This window comes from Dysidea avara, chromosome 9, assembly GCF_963678975.1.
Source record: "Dysidea avara chromosome 9, odDysAvar1.4, whole genome shotgun sequence".
Lineage (NCBI taxonomy): Eukaryota > Metazoa > Porifera > Demospongiae > Dictyoceratida > Dysideidae > Dysidea > Dysidea avara.
In genome coordinates, this window is record NC_089280.1 from 6,791,262 (window position 1) to 6,812,390 (window position 21,129).

Genomic DNA, 21,129 nt, shown 5'->3' on the forward strand with positions numbered 1-21,129 from the left:
GAAACAAGTTGATGTTGTGCTACTTCTAAAAACCAGGCGCCATGCAGCTAGCTAACTCATCTGGAAGTAACTATAGACAGTATATGCTACTATGAATTAACCAACTATGTATTACTACTTTACAATAGGGTAGTTTGGGTTGTGCAATAATATTATTAGCTGATTCTCATATTTTGTAATTCATGAAATTTTTGTAATTCGTTCAATTACGTTGCTATGCACTGCTAAGGAAGCGTTTGGTAAACAAACCGTTTTAACCAACATATTACGTACAAAACTATCTTCTAAACTGTTTTATAGTGTAACTAACGTGTTTTTTCCCACAAATTCTCTCGACAAAGCCTCAAAGCTGCTCTTCATTTTCGTTCGCGTAAATAAGGGATACGCCCCCTTTCAACTTGAAGCAATAGGCTATTCCTGGTAATGCATGAGGCCTGCACCGTTGTTTTTCAGTTGCTAAACACCTGAAAACCTCAAGGGGAAGGTAGTCTGAGGAAAGTCGCCACACCCGTATTTCAGTCCGCCGAAAAGAAACCACCCCAGAGCAAAGTCCACCTGTGCAGAAGTTTAATACAGACTTCATTTCGCTTTTACTTCTTATGTAAAAGCTGCTTTTAACGATTTTGCTCATGTGAGTGCGTACGGACAGATAGGTACACACACACACACACACACTTTTACGAAAACAATTTCAGTAAACCAGGCATGCACCCACAAAGGCCGGCTGCAGGCACGTGCCTGGTTTAAAAAATACATTTATGTTGTTCCAATTAAGGATATGATATAAAATAATGATATTACACTTTGTGTGACTTCAGTGCAGTACAACACATGACTAAGAAAAGTACACTGAATATTTGTCATATGTCCAAATAAAGCATTACAATATAATTTCAGTAGAATAAGCAGCTCTTTGAATGAGCCAACCATTCAATAGTCCATCGATAAATTACTCTAAAAGGTTTCAGATGTATCACTGGCCATAAACATATCTGGGAAAGTGAATTTAAATTATACTGAAAATGGCCAAACTCACTATATATGAATCCTGGTTGACGGTTTACATTTTACAGTGCCTGTATGGACAAAACAGGGGTAACACAATATATGGCTGCTGATAATTACATTGCTGAACAGGCACAAGCACAGCATTGGTTCACAGTTGGCGTCGGTGAAACAACTTCCTGCCCCACCCACCCTGTTCCCCAAAGTTTTCCCCTACCATCTAGTAGTGATGCCATGATATGAAAATCTTGATATCACAATAATCACAATATCATGGGACTTATATTATCACGATAGTCATGGTATATTGGATATGTTAATGTTTTCACAGGACAAGTTTTGTTCAGTCAATTATTACACTTATAACAATGACTGACAAAGTTGAAACTTGTTTTTATGCAACACCACATGTAGCCAGAGAAACATTCTCATATTTTCGCAAATATCAAGTCACTTTTCACTATATTTTTTATATCCCAACAGCTTTTCAGGTACACGGCTGGTTTCCTGAAATTGGTTTGGCAAAAACCATGTGTCTGCATGTCTGTCCAACACCCACGTGAGCAAACAGGCTTTGAGCTACAGAAAATAGCCCTTCATTCAATGAATAAAGGCTATTTACATACTGTACTAAAACTTAACTTTCTGTTTTCATTGTGTTTACTTGAAGGGGATGTGGCCGGTCACCAGAACCAGGTGAAACAGTTCAGTAGGGACTAGTCTACATCATGTAACAGGCATATAATGATTGAAAAGGCCTCATAAGCTACCAGGAATGGCGTATCTTCTCAAGTTGTTGAAACAAGGCGAAAAACAAATGCTATGTGATTAATTTAATTTATAAAGAGTTGATTCAAGAGATAGTAATTACTGTGCACCTAGTTTTTAGAAGTAGCACAGCATCAACTTGTTTCTATATCACAATTATCATGAAATGTTTCTATCATGATTATCGTGATATACAATATGTAGCATCACTACCATCTAGCTTCTCTCTATTTACTTGTACCTCTCCACTGACCAAGCACCTTGTGCTACCAGCATGATCCAGAAGTTGGGGTTTTTCCCCAGCTCTCATGCTTGTGTCACAGGATGCTCTATCCAGGTCCTTGCAGGACAGGGTTTTCCCCCTGACCAATACACACCTTTGCCAAAACCTCTACACAGCAGCCAGGCTGTGGACATGGAAAGAGGATTCTGTCTACTGATGGTGGTAATGGTGAGTATATTATGTGGTTGTGTTGTGGTTGTAGTCCAACAATTATTAACAGTGCTTCTACATTGATTTACCATAAACGGGAAAAGTTTTGCTGGGTAAAAGTTTCACGGTTAAAGACCATTTGTGGTGCAAGTTTTGCAATAAAGCTTAAACATACATGGCTGATGGCTATGTAATATACTGTAAATTTTAGGGGTAACTTCTGTGGTTTGCTTTGAAACTGCAAAAAATGTGAAACTTTTGCTTGCCCAGCAAAAACTTTTCCCATTTACGGTACATGATTTCCTTTGCAAATAATATTTGCTGATTCATTTTATTTACACAAAACATTAGTGAACAGCCCACTACTACATGTTTGATTGTAAGGAAGACTGAGGTAGTCAGCACTTCTAAGAATGGATGATTTCTGTACAGTATAACAACCACTTGACATGAATTACTAGTAACAAGAGTTCATAATAATACAAAGGGAGGGAGAGTATCCAACACTCAATTGCCCCTTCAAAACACACTGCATTATAATATTATGCAATAGTGATCATCACCAAAACGTGTTAACTTGCTCAAAGGGCTATAAGCCCATAGTATTGCTTGTTACGCAGACACAATTAATTTTATTTTTCAGTGCGTTAGAAAAGATGTGGAGGACCTTGGAAGACACTGCTACTCTCTCGATGGAGAACAGGACAGTGAAGACAGTTTTAGCACAGACATTAGCAAGAAAGTGAAGAATACTACCAATGACCCAGTCGGTGAAGGAGACACCGATGATTCAGTGAAAACAACCACCAGGACGAAACTTACATGGGAGAACAAAGCGGATGGTTTCTCATAAGATATCACGATCCACAAGCTCGTCCGCAAGCACTGCTGACAACACAGCTGGCAGAAGTCTAATCCAACCACCAGCAGGCTCCATTTAATTCGCACAAGAAAGTTACAAACGAAACAGTACGGTGGTTAAATAGCATGCCCTATGAACAAGCACAGAGGGTAATACAAAACACTTTTTAAAGTGATTACAGGTCTTCTCTTTGATATATCAATGCCTATCAACACCTATCAACGGTTCTTTCGCGGCAAAACCTTACACACAGCATTTTACTGAAATTATACCGATATGATGCAACTATGATGTAACATTATAACACAGTGTTTTTAAAGGGCAATACAGTTGTTGGATACTCTCCCTCCCTTTATATTATAGTGAACTCTTGCTAGTAATTATCACTAAATTTGACAGCTATACATACATACTATTAATCTGGCTTAGATTTTGCAATAATTGCTATGCATTTTTCTCATTTGTATTTTCCCTTATGAATTGTATTTGTAGGCATAAGTATGGTATACTTTGAATGTGGTTGTGCACTGTACTCTCTAGCAAGGGAGGACAGCAATTACTGATAGTCAAGTGGATCCAAATCACACACGTCTGATTACTACAGTAAGATAAGGCACTAAGTTACTAACACACAGACACGCATGCACGCACGCACGCACACGCACACACACAAACACCACACAGACACGCACAGACACACACACGCACACACACAATGAGACAACTACCAGGTGTGGCTACTACATAGGACAGGCACAATACAATTTGCATTAGGCAAACTTGTACACAAACAGTGACTTGATTAAACAGGTTCACTGTACTGCATAGTAGGAACACAAAGGGTAAAATTTCCAGTACTGGCTGTGTATAATCAGGAGCTTATAAGCACCAAAGATGCAAAATATCAGCAACTGCTGCCCTGCCTTGCTAGAGAGTGCAATGTACAACAAGTATTCCATAATAAGACCATTATGCATACATATGCAGTTCACTAGTAACAATAGTAAATAATGGAGAAGTTAAAGCAATAAGCACCAAAAGTGCTTATAAGTGCTGACAGTAAAAGTACTTTACAGTGCTTATGATCAGCTCCTGGTATAATCAAGCCCACACAAACATGTCTTCAAAATGGCCCAAAATGCTTGTAAAATGTTTCTACCAACTTGCTAAGCTAACTGTAACTCAATAACAACTAATGGTATGGGGTATGTTATCACTGCTATACATCAGGAAACCAACAGCAAAAATGTGGCCTACCGTACGGAGGGAAACTTTGGAGGACGAAAAATTTGGTGAATCAAGCAAAATATCATTGTTGGTGAAATAAAATTTGGCGAATTGTTAACAAAGCGCACAACCTATTTAATTAAATTTCTAATTGCTGTGCCTGAAGCAAGAACTGGAGTGCCACGCCTCTTCGGCGCCTGGAGTCAGCTATTTTCTTCACCAGCAAAATATTTGGATGGGAAAAATTTGGCAAATCCATGGTAATTTGCCAAATTTGCCTAATTTTAATGATGCCAAAGTTTCCCTCCATACAGTATTATATTGGCTGACAATCAAAGTATTATACATTATGGTTAAACTGGCTGGTATGTTCAGGGCTGTGTGTAATGCTTCTTAAGGTGGCGATAAAGCAATGACGCGCACAAGAAGCCATAGCAAATACATATGACGTAACATCATATACTACGCAATTTGTGGTAAATCAGGCGGGGCTAATTCGGCGCAGAACCATAATAAACTTACCAAGCGTAAAAACAGCCACGAATAACAGGTGAGTTGTTAGCAAAAACAACAAGCAGCTGCTGTTACACATTTCAGGTGGAATGTAACTCACCTTTACAACAAATTGACAACCTGAAAACAAGCGCTACTAATAATTATTATTTGTTTCGACTCACCTTACAGCCTGTTACAAACATTATCTTTTCTCTGTAGACACGGGTTGAACAGCCACGAAACCTCGTATGAATGGTAAGCAATAGTGTCTGAATAATTCTACGTATCGGTAAATCATATGTCCATTCTATGGCTTCTTCGCTTGGTGCGAACGGTGAAACAAGGCTATCATCTGCTTTTAAACGCCATATATTTCGACTTGTAAATCGCTTCCACTTATTGATACGTAGGATGATTCTTGTAATAGTATGCTTTCATCATGTGAAGTATTGGAGCTAAAACTTGAGGTTATTGAGAGATAACGCGTCTTCTGTGGTCCACTAAGTACCACCGATTTCTTGGTTTGAGAGCAGTTCTACGCTTTATACTCTCTACGAATGATAGATTCCTGTATGCGTAGTTTATTTGTATGCAAAATTAAGTACTAGCTTTCAACATGTCTTAAATTGAGACCATGTTGAGACACAGCAGATTGTTGTCAAGAATGCGCGTTATTACTTTAGCGCCACCTTAAAGAAAATTTTCCTTAAAACAGTGTTTAGACTCCACTTTGTATTGTGCAATATCGTGATACAGCAGAGGTAAAATATCAATACACCTACAGACTGTATCATTGCAACTCCATCAGCCTGTGGTGGCACTTACTGACACTAACTAGTAGCCAGTTTGAAAACAAAAACACCAGGAAATTTGCCCACTGCATTACAGTGCAAAGTTGGAGTTAGTCCAGTCATTTTAGCCAAAAAATTGGGTCAACCTTTAACTAATTGCAACAAAAACAGTTTCAACTGTTTCTGGTACAGAAAAGTGTGCTCTACAACATATTGTCGAATCTAGACAAAGAATTGATCAACTGCAAACATTTTATGAAGGGATCAACAACTTATCAGGATTATCTGTTCCACCAAATTTCTTGTCAAATCAGTAATCCACCAGACACCACCACACTCACCAATTTTTCCAACCCAGTACGGTCCAGTTATTACCAACACTTTATTTTCGAGAACAATCAAAGATTGGAACAGGTTACCAGTAGCTGTCTCATAGAATCAGAAAACATACGTAGATACATTTACCAATTGCTTATTGTCTATCTAATCATTTGCTGTATGTTTTGTGTAAATGTGATGTCTTTAGTGTTCATCACTCCCTGGGTGCATCGGCAATTGCAGTCTGCCCAGTAAAAATAAATTAATAAGTAAGCAAAACGTTTTCTGATGCTTGTGGCAAATACAGAGAGTCGGGATGTACTAATTCAGAAGTAATCAAAAGCAATGATGATGATGATGATAATGATGAAGATATGAGTAACTATATTTGTATTGCACTCATTCTACTTTAGACTCAGTTGTGTACATCTTCCGTAATGCATATCATCTGAAGTGTTGTTGATATCTTACAATAATTATCACAATAACTGTACAAAAGTACACACTTATGTGTTTCCATGGTAACAAATACATATAAGGTTTCATCTTGTCTCCTACCATGGTTAAAGTATCATTAATCCAGAAAGAAATTGCTTTAACAAAATTCAATTATATGCGTGGGCGAAACTAAAGTGACAGGTAAATTGGTTATAACTTTGAAACAGATTAAGCTATGGACACCAAACAAGTATCAAATTGTTGAGACCAATCATTTTGTACCCAATTTGAGTGGTTTGGATAATGCACAGATGAAATAGAACTGAAAATAACTAAAAATGGCCATAAAAGGTCACAAAAAAGCACTTTCCCCTCACGAGACTCACCGAGACTTTTGATATGTTGTAAAGCACATTTTTCTGTACCAGAAACAGTTGAAACTGTTTTTGTTGCAATTAGTTAAAGGTTAAACAGTAAAATGACTGGACTAGTGCAAAGGCAATACCTTTTAAGGATACTTGATGTGATTACCACCATGTTTACATGAAGTGATTTAAATACGTACCTAGCACCATCACCACACAAGACAGACTATCCATTCTAAATATTTAAGCATCAGTAGTGTTGAGTGCAGCAGTACCACACAGCAGCATTGATATCACATCACAACAGTTCCAATATTATATCCAGTTTAGCAGTCTGTGAGTCAGTTCAGTATGGAACGCTAGAAAAAACCACATTATGATACCTCATTTATTTTATCTGTCCAACTATGCAACTATAATATTGAGTGCTTTTAATGTTGAAAGAATCATGTGATTTACTATCAGCAAGGGGTGGTCACTACCAGTAGTCCTGTAGAACCATCTGTGACCGGGATTAAGGTTTTTGATCGACAAGAATATACCTTGATCACTTGATTTCATCTTAAAACAGCCTGGATAATTTAGCACATGTTTTCGTAAATCCTCATTTTGTTTGCAAGCTAGCTTAATCACCACTATGTCTTGATCGCTTGATTCAGTGCTAATTTACCTCTTGATCACTTGGTCACAGATGGTCCTACAGGACTAACAATAGTGACTACCCCTTGTATCAGCGTTGACTCTTGGATATAGCATACTAGCTCACTTTGAATTGTATCGTATACTTTTACCATAAACAAATCATAAGTAACACCACAAGTACTCTATTCTATCCCAAGTGGGATCAGTGTAACAAACAACGGTTGATTACAGTATCACACTAACCTTTCATAATCACGCCCTCTGTATGTAAATCCGTTTCCATGTAGTGCCCATTATATGGGAACTGCTCTTCATTCTCCAACAAGTTCAGTATGGTACTATCAGGCAGAGTGGAGTCTACAGAAACGTCTGGAAAAGTCGAGAAGATTCTGATTGTTGAGATAACGGTGATGTAATGATTTAAAAGGTGATGCAATTACGGGAGTGATGCAATGTCTAGGCCTGCTTATAAATGGTCAATCGCTCTCAGTAGAGCTAGCTTTACAGTGAACAATGTGTGCGAAATCACCTCGAGACGTTACTGCCCGGTTTCTGTTCTTTCTCTCCATTGTATCGAAGATATTAACGACTCTGCAATGCAGTGGCTCCGCTAACTTTGATGTTGTGTTTGATGACACTCAGATAAAACACATTGCACTTAATGGAGTAGGCCAGGTGTCATCCTTGACAGTTGGGATGCCTTTCACCACAGCCCCTACAAAGTTGCCAATAGAAACTGGCGGGAAATCTTACTACGCGGGAGAAAATGGTATTGCTAATTACAGGGTTGGTAAGCTGTTGTTCCCAGCTGGAAGACGTGGAGTAAACAGCTTGTTTATGTTTGACATGAACACTGGACGGTGGAGTGATATTGAAGTATACTGTAAGCCAATCGGTGTTGCCTTCTGGTACATTGGTGAGATTGTTGGATTTTGTGAAGTGAGTTATAATAGCCCAACCCCTTGTGTCCCATACTTCAAACTGCAGCGGAGAAGTGGGCAATGGATGGATATTTCAGGACGTGGTTTGTGTAGTTACCCTCTGTCAACCACCAACCTTACCAACCCAGTCATATTATCATATGCCAGTCAGTATGGCTATTCAGTTAAACTGTATGTCGCTGAACGAGAGACTGGCATGTTACATGAAATAGATCTGGGTAAGCAGGAGTCTGAACGCTATAATATTTCAAGCCTAGGGGACCATGAGTTGAAGATTGATCGTATTGCGCCTGCTGTTGCCAAGGATGGATCTTTTACTGGAATAAGAACAGAGACTCTTGCTGATAGTTCTAACAGTATCTACCACATATTGTTTTCATCAACTACTCAACAATTTTCACAAACAGATGTTCAAACTGAAACAATTGCTTTTGACTCATATTATCTCAACTATCTCGTGTCGTTCACTGCAAATCTCAGAACAATGATCGTTTCATACAGAAATGGCACGACAAGGCAGTATCCACTAGCCATTACATTAGATGACCCTGTCCAATGTGAAATTATGGTTGGACCAGATAGTCATCACTTGGTATGTCTCACTGAAAATGGTCTTAGCCCCCAAATGATTAACACTGCTGATGGTACTAATACAACTATTCTAGTTGGTGATTCTCCAGTTGCAAACTTGGGAGTGCTAAATGAGAACACATTCTATTTACTGAATACACACCAGGAACTGTCATTGCATACGATCACCAACTCTAGCAGTGTGCATATTGGGACATACACAGTACGCAGCAACAGCAATTTCACGCTGATGGGTTTTACCAGTAACATAACCTTTAACATCAACCATGTTACTGCCAATGAAAGTAACAGTACAACCTTGGATGATGAAGACAGCAACCCACTGAACCCAGGTAATCAAACAGGTACAATTCACAATACCACTGAAAGTCCAGGTGACACTGAGACTAATACTCCAACTAATGGGACTGGTCCCACAACTACCATCAATACTGGTACAACTGAGGTTACTGCAAGCACAGATGTGACTACTGCCAAGCCTGAAGAAACAACCGCAACCAGCCATCCAAGTGACGCTAGTGGTACAAAGAAAACTAACAACGATATTCCAGTTGGTAAACAAAATGAAGGGCCAAATAACCAAGCCATTGAGTTAAGTACTGGAGCATGGATTGCTGTTTGCGTTTTAGGTGGGGTGATTGTTGTGCTAGTAGTTTTTATCATAGTTGCTGTAATTGTGGTCAGGCATCAACTCTGCCATAATTCTAAACACAATTTTGAGAAGTTGACACTTCCACAAACTACCAGTATTTATACAGAAGATGGCAATAGTTTGCAGCAGTATGGTGGCAAAGACACACTTAGCCAACCACTAGACAAGCTACAAATGACTCCTTACATTCCAGGCAGCAAACCTACTTCAGTTCAGAGAAGTTCATCTCCTACTGGCGGCACTTACTGTGACAACAAGTCAGAACAATTTGTAACGTGTGTGGATGTTGATCGGCAGTCAACTATATCAGCTCAACAATGTTCTGATGAAAACACCTCTATGGCTCCAACACCTAAATTAAGATTCAGTCCAGACGGAACTGATTTAAACACATGAACTATACTGTGTAACCCCTCCCCCCACTTTTTGGCATATCCTAATAATTGTTTATTTTATCAATGAATGTAAACTTTGTTAGAACCATATTATTATTATATCTACTAATGTATTTGTTATGTATATTGAGATTTCACCATTTAATTTTTACATGATATGCTCTTGTGTGAGTTGATATCATCAAGGTATACTGTGGAGAAGTATTTGTTTTTGTCCACATTAATAGCACAGCCATCCCAAAAATCTCTACACGTGGTAACATGGCATTGAAATAGTCTTCCTGCATGTATATGTATTTAGAAGTACCGACCTTCTCTTTGCACTGATGCCAAAATTCACAATGTTATTTCATTTTGCACTGAATAACTAAGAATTTGCATCATTCATGTTGGCAACACATCATTCTGTCTACCAGAAAAAATATTTTACCACAATAACAGAAACAAAACTAGCTGGTTACTTCGTCAAGGAATTGTCAAATAGCACTATTTTATTATACATAATAATATATACTTGGTATTAGTTATACTCTTAGAACAGCATTAGTGATTGATGACACATACTGCATCATATCCTGTGACAAACCATATGGCCCAAATAATACAAAGCAATGCATAGCATATACCAATATGCACACAAAGATGTCACTATTGCTATCTCGTCCACCATGCCAACGACCACTCAAAGATACTTCTCCATCTGATTACTGGAACAATGGTTATTCATCAATCCTTTGGTGCCATTCTAGACTTGGAGTCTCCCCAAAAATCCTCTCCAACCTCATCAAGAAAAGTGACACTATTAAAGTCAAAAAAAATATCACATACAGTGATGTATCTCTCACTTTTTTGCGTTCATTAAGTAGTTACACAAATACTGTTTAAACGTACATACACTCATACCTAAAACAATGTTTGTGACCTTAAAGGTTGTGTTATGTAATTTATGTCTATGGATGAAGTTATATATTTCCGCTGTAACATAATCTACTGAATGGGAACGACAACAATTTAATAAATGCCATCTGATAGGTCATCACCATTCAGTGGACTGGACCATTGGACTGACACATTTTACATTCTATGGTTGGATTTACTGAATCTCGCTAGCTAAACCACAGTGCAGCCTGCTGAATATGAGCAGTGGATATGCAAAAAATACAAGCTGCCCTTGTGAGACTAGCTTAAAGGAAATTGTCAACTATTTAGTGGAAATTGTCAATTGTTTGGTGGCATAGCACAATTATTTAACAGTTACATTTTCTACTGCTTATGTTCAGTAGTAGGTCCTCTAAGGATCCTTAGAAAATGGTAAGTGAGCAATGCTTTGAAGTTCGATTAAAATAAAGCTTCTTATTCATGAAGAGACTCAACAAAAGGTCAACCACTATTTATACACACAAGAATTTATTATTAACCACTGAAATATTCCCTGTTAATTACCTAAGTGAAAAACCACAAAGCCAAAATAAACTGTTGCTGATCTAAAGGTTCCCCATGGTTTGTAGGCTAAAGCAAATAACACTCATGCACTGGCAGACACACAATTAAAGGAATTCTTCTCTAAAAGTGTTAGTTCGGCAATGAAAGCTGCTGCAGTTTTAACTGGCCTAAAAGTTCCCCCTGTGGTTTGTAGGCTATACCAAAACAAAGAACACCTACTGGCAGGCACAATTAAAGAATTTTTCCGTAAATGCACAAGTTTGGCAATGAAGGCTGCAGGGGCACAGGGTAGCTACTGTGACTTTTATAGAGTTACAAAACTACAAATTTGAGTTGGGACCTATAATTATTTCATTTTCTTTTCTGTGATCCTAACCACACAACTTTCAGTTAAACTGAAAGTGATAACCACATACTAAACATTATTATTGTCAAGGAATTTCACTACAAAAACGTTAGAATAAACTTGTAATGTATACACAAGCCCACAAGAATTAAATGTATGCATAATTATAAGGAATACTTCATAACAACTATATATTGTTACATATCATATTACGTAGGTCAACTTTAAAAGCAAGTGAAGTACTATCCTCTTTTCCATCAGGTTTTTGGTTGAGCAGTTTAACACTATTTACAGGCCTAGCCTTCTCACAGGTCCCATCTAACATATAGGTAGCAGGGGAATAGGAAGATATTTAACTTATGGGTGTCCAGTGTTAAAGCTGAAGACCAAAAAAAAAAAAAAAAAGTCACAAGTGTGACTGCTTTTAGAGTCATTGACTGCTCTATTAGAGTATCTCAATCTTTTCAGTAATATATAGTACAGTGTGCTGACACCCATCAGTTATGCAACTGGAAATATTTATGGGTGCCCAAGCACCCATGGCACCCATGCTTCCTACGCCCCTGTGTAGATACTATAGTAAGTATGCTTGGGTTGATTGGTGACCATAATCTTTGCTTAATAGGCCATATATCAGTATTTAAAATGGCCAAATAAAGACTGGATGAAGTAAGAGCTGAAAATTGTATGGCAATAGCATGATGATATGAAGTTATGAGTCACGGAAATTCTAAAAGTTCTCTTTTCCTAGCTTGCAGTTTCAGTACAGATATCTGACACATGTAGTATTCCACACAGAAATCTTGGAAGTCTGAACATCTTTCTACAAAGAGTTCAGTCATAATCACTATTTTTTATGAACTCTTGTTTCTACGTACAGAGGATTTTTATATATTGGCAACTACGTGATCTTATTGAAAGGTAAGAGAGAGAATTAAACAACTGTTTTGATAGTTCATCTAATTTTACTCACTGCCAGCAGATTAATATCATGATCATGCAGTTATTGAGGAAACATTGGTTTTAAGCCAGGCTCTGTAAATGTGACTGGGTCTGCGAAAACAGCAAATGTGGGCACATGATTTTTGCCTACTTTTTCAAACTTCCTCTACTCATAACTTTTTATACTAATATGGTATGGCAATGAAATTTTTAACACTGAGTAAGCATTGAATTGGCGTTGTAATGCAAATTACAGAATGCACCAGTACTGAGATAGGACTTTTAGTGTGATGGGGTTAGTTTGTGCCCACATGCCCTGTTTTCACAGGCCCAGTCACAAATGTGGTTTTGTTTTAGGCCATGAAGTTGCCCCTCCAAATCCAGACACAAACTAGGGCTTCCATTTAATGTAATAGACTGTTGTTTTGGATTAATTACACAGAATTATAACAGCTTGACCTCATAACAATATGTAATGTGTATCCCAGTAATTTAGACTATAACATCACACAACTCTACTATATACAGTACTTTCCAAACAGTCCCAGATTAATATCTTTACGGCTTTCCAACTACAGTGTATATCTAGTACTGAAATAGAGAGAGGCATGCAAATTAATTCATATCTTACATTCAAGCCACCATAAGGAATTACTGTACAAAATGGACACACTCTAGCATAGGTTCAGAATCAGATCAACAACTTAAGTCCTGCTATTGTCCAGGAAATTGTCCCTTGGTTAGGTGATAGCCTACAATTAGGGCTCAGGTGACCTGTTGAGCAGGTCGCGCGCGTGTGTATGTGTGTGTGTGTGCGTGCGTGCGTGCGTGCGTGCGTGCGTGCGTGCGTGCGTGCGTGCGTGTGTGTGTGTGAATATGAGTATGTACACGTATGTGTGTCCTGTATGTAGTGTGTGCATGAAAACTTCCACATGTCTGACATGTATACAAGTACTGCATGGATGGGACATGGATGGGACATGGATGGGACATGGATGGGACAACACAGGAAGCAATACTACACTACACAACAGATACTCACTTAGCATAGTGCCAGTCCTTAAGGTAGGATATTCTTCTCTCTTCCTCCTCCTTCTTGTTCTTCACCTCATCACCAGCTGATGGTTGTTAACTGTCTTGTTGGTCCACCTCCCATGCAGTAATGAAGAAACCGTTCCATTGTCTATTGTTCTTTACGTGCAGAGTAGCTTTTCTAACAACAATCAGCTACTGGTACTTCAATACTACCTGCAGTGAGTGTAGTATACTAACTGATGTACACTAGGTACTGGTAATGTATTGTACTCTTTATACAACAAAACCAAGAGTTCATAATAAATTATATGAACTCTTGATAAAAAGTAAAAAACGGGCAAATAACTTCCATGGGCATATTGAGTGAATTTAAGAAAATTCCTCTCATAACTTAGTTATATACTAATGAAATCAAATTGGCTACATATTTACATGGTACAATGTAAACGTTAAATCAGTTCTGTATGTATGTGTTATAGTAAAATAAATTGCTACAAAGGTTTAAATTGCAGTGAATAATTGTTTGTTAATAATGAATGTAACTAACTGTCTATACTGAAACATACTGTACACAGTATACAATTCACATTAATATGTGCTTACAGGATGTATTTGAAAAGAGCATACTATATTAGTATATTGTACTTTGTGTGGGAGGATCAAAGCGATGCCACTATCATCCATACAGTACTAATCAACCGCATAACTGTACTGTATCAGTCATACAGTACAGTTACGCAGCTAATTGGGCAAATACAGCGCTTAATTGGGCAAATACAGCACACTTGGGAAAATACAGTACAGTTATGTGGAGAATTTATTTAAGGAATGTTACGTAAACAACACACTGTAAATTGCTAAAACCAGCCAAACTAATCCTACAAGTTCGTTCTACAGCTAGGAATAGATTGTATAAACACTTACTGATCGTCTGATCATGAAGCTTTTTAAAGACGACTCCACTAAGACAGCACGATTGATCACGTGCATGACATTGTGACTCGCTAAAACTAGCCAAACTAATCCTATTAGTTCGTTCTACGACTAGAAATAGATTAGTTAAACACTTAACTAATATCCTGATCACCAAAAATCGCAGCGGTTTGAATACTAGAGGAAATCACTCCAAGCCTGATGACTAGGAAGTACAATATAACACTTAAAGTACAGCCTTGCTTGTGTGTACAAAAAATACAGTACTCGGGGGATGTCTCAAGGCAAATACAGCACTCAGCTTCACCTCGTGCTGTATTAGCCTCTCAACACACCCCCTCATGCTGTATTTTCCATACACACATGCAGCGGTGCTTTAACTATAACTTATAGAACTTTGCGTGGGCGAGATCAAAGGAAAAAGTGTACTTTAAATTTCATAAAGTACACTCTCAGCCGGCCAACTGCTTCATTGACCACAAAGAGTGCTTTATTCGTTCAATAAAGCACTCTTTGCGGTGCAATAAAGCACTCTTTGTGGGCAATAAAGCAGAGTTGCCCACGTGCCTTAGTGTAGGCTAATAGCCTACGGGGCTCGCGCCAGTACGACTAATCACCCAAGCCGGTGAAGGCTGATAGCCTCGCCGCGCTGAGTGATCAATCACCCCAGCCGGTACAAGTTCCACCACTGGATTGCTTTTATAGACATACCTAAATGCTTCAATGATGGGTGGGAGAAGGCAACGTTGCTGTTACGTTTGTTAATGTAAACGGACAAGTCCCGGAGATATCATGGAAATACTTCACCATGTGACTCACAATAGAATCGATTGTGGGTTGCGAGCAAAGCCTGCCAAAAGACGCGATGAACGTCTACTATGCCAAACTATGGTGAAATACGCGTGAGTTACTTTGTTAAACTAGTTTATGTGCGTTCAGGCTGCTAATAGTTCGTGCAACGCTTGTTAATTACGAGTCCTAGTGTATGGTGAAGCTACACGACTAGAAAGTTCCATAAATCATTTAAAGCATAGCCTTGCTCGTGCTATATGAAAAATAAAGTACTCGGCCGCGCACCTCGTACTTTATTTTTCATATATAGCACTCGCGGCTATGCTTTAACATATACATACAGTACTGTAGCTACAAACTCATACTCTCACCCCAAAGGTACTGTATCAATTCACACTCATAGAATAGTGAGACCTAGCAGAGGAATGGATACACACAAATTCTTGAAGTACGTGTTTTTGTGGGCTTGTACATGCTTAAACAAAGTGACTAACACCAAATTCTTATGCTCGCACAGTTCTGCGAGATCTGTACTATTAAATTTCCTCTAGGATGCTGCAATAGCCATGACATGATTGTGGCATAAAATGATATGTCATAGCCAATTTAAGTTAGGCTCCAAATCTGCTCCACTTTGTAAAAATTGATTATTGGGAACAAATGCTGCCAGTACGACAGATACACGATTCACACACTGTACATACTATATCCAAGGATTAGTTGCAAACTGTGGATGTGTATCATCCTCCAACATACATAACAAAAAAATTATGTCCTCAGTACATGGGAATAGCTAGGCAATAAGATGGTGTTTAATGTCACATTTCAACGAATCAATAGTTGTAAATTAGGCTCCTTCGATTAGTTGTTTTAATAGTAGTAAAAAGCTTTATAGTGCAATGTTAAAAATACAAACAGTAGTTATATATAGCTGCATGAGCAAGTTGCACTAAAGGAATCTGGTAGCAAGTACCAGATCCTGAGGTTAGTACTTAATTACTTATAATAACTAACTATTGTGTGCATTGGACATGACTAAAACACGGAACAGACTGGGAAAAAAACATTTTCAGGGAAGGAACTTCCCTGAAAATGTTTTTTGCCATAGAACTCAATAAATCGCTGCTACAAAGAATATAACACGTAACAACAGCCTTAAACAAACCTCTAAACATGTGCTCAAGCCACCATTAAACCCTGGGATAATTTACAAAGCGCCAGTCTGCCAGTGTGAGCGCGAAGTTGTCAGTTAGCTACAATTTAAACAAACAAAATAACACAGACTGTATTTGTAGTAGCCAGTGCCTTGCCAGCTGATTAAATACAATGTGCCACGAAGCCTACCTGTCATGAGCTGTCACCTGTAAAACTGAAGATCAGCCATCAAACTAATTGTAGCAATTAACCAGACCACGAATTCCAAGTAACATAGTGTCTTAACAGGTTTAAAGCTTCTTGTTTACACATGCGAAACGAAAGTGCGCTTTTAATTAAATACAAAATGAATTTAATTTCAGACTATCTTTAAAGCGCAGGGCTTAATATCGGCTTGAGCAGATTTCAACATTGTGTTCAGAGCAGTTCAGAAATTTGTTTCAGGTCGTTGTTGCGTGTTATATTCTTTTCTAGCAGCTATACAGTGAATTTTATGGCCAAAAAACGTTTTTCAGGCAAGTTCTTCCCAGTCCGTTTGCTAGTCCGTTTTCCCAGTCCGTTCCGTGTTTTAGTCATGTCCGTGTGCATTAAAGTTTGGTGGCTTGGAGTGTTTAGAACAGATGGTGCAGGGACAAGAAAAATGAAGACTGTGTAATAGTATAGCGGCACAACCCAAAAATTGTGCACTTTTTCATAAAGCCATGAAACTTTCCACATAAACAGTACTCCTCAATACATGTATTTTCAGATATAGTGCCATCGCTGATTTGACCTTTGGTGACATTTGTTACCATTTTTGTACAGAAAATTGATCATTTTTGTCTTTAACTCCCTGAGGCAGTAATTAACTTGTTAAAACATGGTACCAAACAAAAGATCTTGCTGATAGAAAAAACTTGGTTTTTATTTGAAGTCAGTAAGTGATTTCATTCTTAAGTTATGAGTATTTTTATTAGCTGCAAAATTTGATAAATTTATGCACAATTATCTTCCCACAGGTAATTCACACCACAAGGGCAGGTAAATTTATCAAATTTTGCAGCTAGTAAAAATGATCATAACTTTGTAATGAAATCACCTATTGACTTCAAATAAAAACCAAGTTGTTTCTATCAGCAAGATCTTTTGTTTGGTACCATGTTTTAACAAGTTAATTACTGCCTCAGGGAATTAAAGACAAAAATGATTAATTTTCTATACAAAAATGGCCGTAAAAGTCACCAAAGGTCAACTCAGCGATGGCACTATATCTAAAATTTCATGTCATGAGGAGTACTATTTATGTGGAAAGTTTCATGGTTTTATGAAAAAGTGCACAATATTGCCAATTTTGGGGGCTACGCTGCTATACTATAAGTTATCAGGATTAAAGTTCTTCATAAAATGCTGCCATAGAATTTGGATTAACTGAGCTTTGATGGTAAGAAATGGTTTAGTTAAGTCAATTGTAGGTAGGCTGTTGAAAGTTCTAGGTAGTCTGTTGAAGTAAAAATTTCTTTGTTTGTTAGATGATGTGAAAACATGTTCAAGTTTGTTACAGGAAGAAGACCTGGTAGAATGGTGGCAGAAATTGATGAAGGTTCGGATGTCAAAATGATCGAATGGATTTTTCATTGATTTAATAAAGAACAGGATGTCACATAGATCAAAAGTATACATTAATGGTGACAAGTTGAGTTTGATAAAGCGTGTTTTGTAGTCAGAGATGTAGTCATTCAGGATACATTTGGTGGCTCGGCGCTGTATTCTTTCAAGAGCAGAGATATCTTGGATAAGGTAGGGATGCCACAATAGGGAACAATATAGTAGTTGGGATCTAACCAGTGCTAAATAGAGGGTTTGCTTTGTTGTAATGTTGATAGATTGGCTGAATCTATGTCTAAGTAATCCAAGTGTTCTGTAAGCTTTGGATGAAATGTGATTGTAGTGATCTTTCCAAGACAAGTCAGTCAATAAAATAATACCTAGGTCATGATGGGTGTTGCTATACATTATCGAGGAATCGTCTATGTTATAAGAAGTGGTAATTATAAGCTCTGTGTTAAAGGAAAGGTGTCTAAATGTGTTGGTGTTGAAAGATAAGTAGTCATGAGACCAGTTAGATAAAGAGTTGAGGTCATCCTGAAGTTTTAGGGAGTCAAGTAGTTCAAAAATAAATTTGAATAATTTTGTGTCATCAGCAAAAGATAATGCATTGGAGTGATGGATGGATAGGAATAAGTCATTGATGTAAACTAAGAACAAAAGTGGTCCAAGGATACTCCCCTGGGGCACACCTGATAAGACAGGGAGTATTGTTGAGTAAGAACTATTGAGACGTACACATTGGAATCGATTATTAAGATAAGATTTGAACCACCACCACAGGTCACCAGTAATACCAATTTGCCATAGTTTTAGAAGCAGTAAATTATGTGGAACTCAGTCAAAAGCCTTGCAAAAGGCTAAATAGATCACGTTAGTTTGGGTTTTTTGCTCATAGATATGTTTAAGAAACATAAGAAGTTGTTGTAGGGTTGAGCGTCCTTTCATGAATCCAAATCGAGAGGTGGAGATACGATCAAAAATAGAATTGATGACTTCGTTGTAAATAATGCGTTCAAGTACTTTAGACACAATGCAGAGTAAGGATATGGGTCTGTAATTTGAGACACTATTCTTGTTGACAGCTTTGAAGATAGGGATGATACAATGGATCTGCCATTCAGAAGGAAGACAGCAATTTAATATGGCATATGAAAACAGGTAGTGCAAAGGTTTAGTTAAAACAATTGCACAGTTTTTTTAGGACTGCAGGGCTAATTCCATCAATGCCAGTTGCCTTTGTAGAGTCAAGTGATAGTAAAGCATTGTAGACTTCTTCTTCAGTGATGCTGATGGAGTCTAAAGTGGAATTTGTTGAAGGCATGTCTTCAAATTGAGGTAGAGTATAAGTATTCTGGGAAAAGACAGAGTAGAAGTACCTAATGAATAGAATTGCCTTGTCAATATCTTGGGTGGCAGAACTATTATCAAAGAAGACTGTGGCAGGGACAGAAGCTAATTTAGTGATGCTTCTCACATGCTGGAATATTTTTGAGTGGTTACTAAATACTAAATTATGGACTAAATTTGCTTCAAAATTGGCTTTGGCCTGTTGGATGCAATTTTGGAGATTGTTTCCAGCTACATTAATGCGATTAAAACTGTGATAGGTAGGATGGGATTTGTATTTCTTTCTAAGAGTTCGAAGGCACTTGATTTGGTGGTGAATGTTAGAAGTGTACCACTTGGGAAATGAGGAAGAGCTTAATCTAATTTTGGGAATAAACAGGTCCATTCCTTTTGTAATGCTGTTCTTGATAAAGAGCCAGGTGGAATCTATGTCTGATAGCTGTTCACACACAGTAAAATCAACATGAGATAAATAATTGATGAGACCAGGGTAGTTTGCTTTTGAAAAATCAAAGATTAACTTGAGGAATTTTTAATGTTATAAGATCCGTATTTGACTTGACACTAAAGGAGATAACAAAGTGATCAGATGACATTGGCTGGTAGTTTTGAAGGTGAATATATATATACATTGTGCACAATATCTTCATTGTTAGTAATTGTTAAGTCGAGAATATTTCCTTGATTATGATTAGGCTCATTGACTAATTGTTGGAGGTTTAATTGAAAAAGTAAGTCACAAAATTTCGTTGAATTTGAAGAAGAACCACTATAAGTGTCCCAGTCAATATCCGGAAAATTGAAGTCTCCCAATAGAATAATTGGAGTTGATTCACGATCATTTACTAAACTGGTAAGATAACTGTGTAGTAGCTCATGGTAAGTATCAAAACAGTTTGGAGGTATGTATACGACACTAATTATAAATGGATGTGATGTGATGTGGTAATGAGAACAGTTGTGATTTTAACATCAGGTGGGGATTCCAATTGTCTACTGGTGATATTGATGATGGCTGAAAGGCCATACTAACAAGAGTACAAATAGGGGCACAAGCAGCCACCAGGATTTTTGACTATAATTGTGGCAGCATTGTAATCACATGGTGATTGTGGTTTTAATCAGACATGCCAACTCTCACACATTAGGCATGAGTCTCACTCTTTGGCTAGTAATCTCACGCTCTCACGCCTAATCTTGTTTCTCACTCTTTCAGCTTAGTCCTCACACATTTCTCACGCCTCATCGTTAGCCCTGTGCTTATTTGGTTTTTTTTTTGGTCTTCACTACCTAAAATCCTGGAGCTGCACTTGAGTCTAGTCCACTGGTAGTGTTTGAGGTCTCACTCCTAAAATTGTTGAGAGGTTGGCATCTCTGTCTTAACGTTACCATACGTGTCAGTGTGGTTTGTGCAACAAACCTAATTAGTGCACACCGTAATAGTCAGGCAACGTTTGTCATCATCGTCATCAACATACTTTTTACTCTACACGCTCACCATCACAAACGGCGTCATTATCGCACAATTGCCAGTTTGGCTGATCTTTCACGTGGTGCAGCTACAATCTTTGAAGTTTATCTCCGTTTATTTCCGAGTCATGTATTTATGTTAAAAATTTAACGTCA

General features: G+C 37.9%; 1 long non-coding RNA gene across 1 annotated transcript; it reads right to left on the bottom strand.

Moving 5' to 3' along the window:
• Positions 1-10,388: 10,388 nt before the first annotated feature.
• LOC136265506 (uncharacterized) lies at positions 10,389-21,122 on the bottom strand. The gene is made up of 3 exons (XR_010705567.1): positions 21,002-21,122; positions 13,697-13,902; positions 10,389-10,722 (listed from the first exon to the last, which is right to left on the bottom strand). It is a non-coding gene; the product is annotated as an uncharacterized lncRNA (long non-coding RNA).
• Between the last annotated feature and the right edge of the window lie 7 nt (positions 21,123-21,129).